Consider the following 3,787-nt stretch of genomic DNA (forward strand, 5'->3'; position numbering starts at 1 on the left):
AGACAATATGATATGGTCATTACGCACATGCATTCACATGCGCAAGTTTGCAATAATAAAATTTGAATGAACATGGTACACTTCTTGGTAAACGTTGTTAAAGTCTCAAATGCATAGAGTTTGTCTTATTTAATTACGCCTACAGGGAATATGATTATAAAAGGGAGTTGGGGAGCGTTTGGGGAACATCTGTAACGGTCCCCGTTACAATTAGCACTAGTTTACTCTGTTTCGGAGTTCCCAGTGGTAATTGTATCGAGTGATTAAAGAGCTGACGGAGACATTTTAATGTATGATTGGCGTGGACCATGGGAATGAATTCGAAGGTTAGAATTTTTTTTTTTACCTAAAATGAACATTACTATGGCAGCTTAGAGCATTTATCAGCTGTCGATATTTTTAGAAATACACAGACACAGCGATATATTAACTGTTTTACAGTTCAGACGCTCTCAGTTAGCCTTTTAATATCCCCACAGCGTTAAATTTTATTTAAATATGTGTGAGCATGTAATTTCAACAAGACTTGCTTTCAACAGTTCAAAACAAAATGTTCTTCAACTAATAATATGTTGACGGGTGTGATGTTAATTAATTGTTAGGGTACGGTAAGGGCAGATACTTATTTAGTTTTAATTTAGATCGGGCTTGTCAAACCGCACTAGACATATGGTGCATCGATGCCCTGTTCACATGGAAAGTTCAATTCAAATTAGTTTAATTCGAATTAATTTACTGCGCATTAAATTACTTTGCACAAATTAGTCCACAAATTAGTTTAATTCGAATTAATTTACTGCGCATTAAATTACTTTGCATTAGCTCCTTGTGAACACTAACAGCTTTAAGTACTTGTGCTATTTCTGAGGGAAAAACTAAGGAAAATAGTGATAATCACTAAAATGTGTATACAGACACTGTGACATTATGTCAAATACATCTGTTTATGCCTAAGGTGACATGATTTGTAAATGATGTCATAATAACCTAACTGAAGCCTGACTGTCGAAGTAAAATTTTTATTTGCATTTGGTTACTTTGCATTATAATTAGCTGTCATGTGAACACAGTTTGATTCGCATTAGTTGATTCACATTAGTTTACTTTGCGATAATTTACTGCGAATTTAACTCTCCTTCTGAACAGGGCACTAGACTCTTAAGTTACATGATGTCGTAGTGTAAGTTTGGCCTACAATACCACTTTAAAGCTTGAATGTAGCTCAAAGAAGCTAAGCACTGTGGGTCCAAAGTTACTGCAGAAAAAAAATTTAGTATCATTATTTATTGACCAAAAAATTGCACACATATTGTTCTGTTAATTTAATCAATATTTTATTATGTCATATGTATGTTTCTTAGTTAAATTGCAAAAGAAATTTGTAAAAAAAAAATGTAATAGTAGAGTTTGCTTTTTTTCTGTGATAAGACTGCAGAAATGGTTTGTTTGTTAATTGGTCTATCGAATATTTTTTCAGTCATTTTATGATGCCACCACTTGGGATAGTAAGCTGCAAATATAGACTTGTACTCAGCACTTATTGCCTTTGAGAAGTAAGGGATCCTTTTCGTGCCAACACCTACACACCTACTGTGACACAGAATCTCGGTTTATACAGTCTCTTTGGAGTAACCTGTCTCAAGCATTTAGCAGTGGGACTGGAACTTGCGACGTAAGGATCAGCTTCTTATTGATACTTTGATTGATAATGTTATCATGAGAATCTCACTCATTCACTCATTTAGAGATGTTAATATATACTGGTGAATAGCTTCATTTGGACCTTTACTTGGAACTCAGGGTCATTATCCTAACATCTACTGTGAGGTTTTTAGGGTCTCATTCACTTCAAATGCTTGTTGCATGGTTAAGGAACATTACTGAGTACATGTTTTTGTCATAGGTTTGATGCAGTGAATTAAAATAAAGTCTGGCTTCATGATTATACATAGCAATTGCCCTACCACTAGGCTACCATAACAGATAATGATGTATTTGGGTTATATAGTAAAAAACGCTTAGGCAAACACTTACAATGAATAGAAGCTTATCGAAAATTGAATTTTATTCCCTGTTTTTTTAAAATATATGGAAAACTAAATGGTGTCCTGATAAGGCAATTTGTGCATAAAGTATAATAGCGTGTTCGGAACAATGTGCTAACACAGTGTTCTCAACACTGTTAGGCTAAGGCAACTTAAAACAACATGCAGTTGTGCTGACGCTCAACATGCTGCCATGCTAAGGCCATTCCAAGTTTTTCCTATGTTTAGCGTCCTCTGTGCGCCTTGGTTTTTAACACCCCATGTAAGAAAAAACACACAACATCAGGAGTCCTGAAATTGGTTAATTTAGGCAAAATTGATCAATTTTGTCAATTTCTCCAAATAATTCTGTACAGTAAGTTATATTGGGTGTATTGTAAGCATTTAATCCCTTGTTTTTGCTTAAGAATAGACATTTCTTCTATTAAAGCAGTTTAGTTAGATCAAATCATTGGAAGTGTGTCATGTGTATGACTTTTAACCCTGTGTTTTATGTTTTGGCTTGTGTGTGTGTGTTTTTTTTTTTTTGCGAATAGGTAGGTAGGTTTTTGAAAGATGGGTGAAAGCTAAACAGAGAAAAAGCTTGGAATGGCCTAATAAAACTTCTCTAATAAAACTTATCTATTATGTGTAAGCTTGATGGCGTAGTGTAAACAGCCCGCTGAAACATTGTTACAAACGCACTAAGTACATTGTCACCGTGTTGTCATTAACACACTAGCCCATTGTCATAAGCGTGATAGCGCATTTTTACTTCACGCTAGCATGTAAACAGTTAGCATGCTGTCATAAACTTAGTAGCATGGTGTTTTAAATGAGCTAGAGCCGCATTGTTACTTTGCGCTAGCTCATTGTTCCTTATGCGATGCTGTTTTGTCACTTCATTAGTGCATTGTTCCTAATGTGCTGTAACACCTTTACGAATGGCCTTATCCTGACACATAAAAAATCATAACCAGATACCATCTTTCTGACTGATTAGTCGGTTAACAACTGTTAACTATTACCATTCCTAATAAATTTTGACATGAACAAATAATGTACATACCCTTTATTTGAAATCATGAAAAACTAATATGTTATTTTATTACATCCTCAAATGACTGCCTGTAAACCTAAATTTATAAATGATTATAGAGTAGTTTTACAAATAATACACATACAGAAAAGTGACAGTATCTTTTAACTAAGTTTGATGGTTTATCTTATCTTATAAGTTGTACTTTAAAAAAAAATTCTTTTGATAGGTGTGACTGTCATCTGAGTACTGAAATTTGATGCCAAGCATAATCATGATTTGCCAGAAGAGCCTCTTTTGGGAGATGACAAAGAATAAACAGCAGAATGAAATTGAAGCAACCAACTGAATCAAGTCTCAGTTCAAGAAGATGATTTTAAATATATCATATTTAAATTTTGATTAGAGAAACAGACATAAATTTACAAATATGATTATATCAATTGCTTTCAGTTTTTCAAGAGAAATGGATTTTGTTACAAAATCTAATATGTTTAATTTGGAATAAATGTTCTTTTTAAATATTTGTCAGATCTTGCATGTTTACATCTGTATTGAGGTCTTCCGCTTCCAAGGGAAGACATACCAATTCTAATGGTAAAGATGATAGAGGTCTGTCTTCAGTGGCAATATATAAGATCTACCGGTAAAATGTGTATTTGTACAGTATAATTGAAGGAACGTTGCTATTTTGGCATAAACAACTAAAGCATTAACAAATGTG

The 3,787-nt window shown here is 33.7% G+C and overlaps 1 long non-coding RNA gene across 1 annotated transcript; it reads left to right on the forward strand.

Moving 5' to 3' along the window:
* Positions 1–264: 264 nt before the first annotated feature.
* On the forward strand, positions 265–3,430 carry LOC134232534 (uncharacterized). Its single transcript, XR_009984800.1, has 3 exons — positions 265–326; positions 1,478–1,672; positions 3,293–3,430. It is a non-coding gene; the product is annotated as an uncharacterized LOC134232534 (long non-coding RNA).
* Positions 3,431–3,787: the final 357 nt, after the last annotated feature.

The sequence above is a fragment of the Saccostrea cucullata genome, unplaced genomic scaffold (genome assembly GCF_032062105.1).
Source record: "Saccostrea cucullata isolate Sc308-1 unplaced genomic scaffold, CSIRO_AGI_Scuc_v1 ctg15540, whole genome shotgun sequence".
Taxonomy (NCBI): domain Eukaryota; kingdom Metazoa; phylum Mollusca; class Bivalvia; order Ostreida; family Ostreidae; genus Saccostrea; species Saccostrea cuccullata.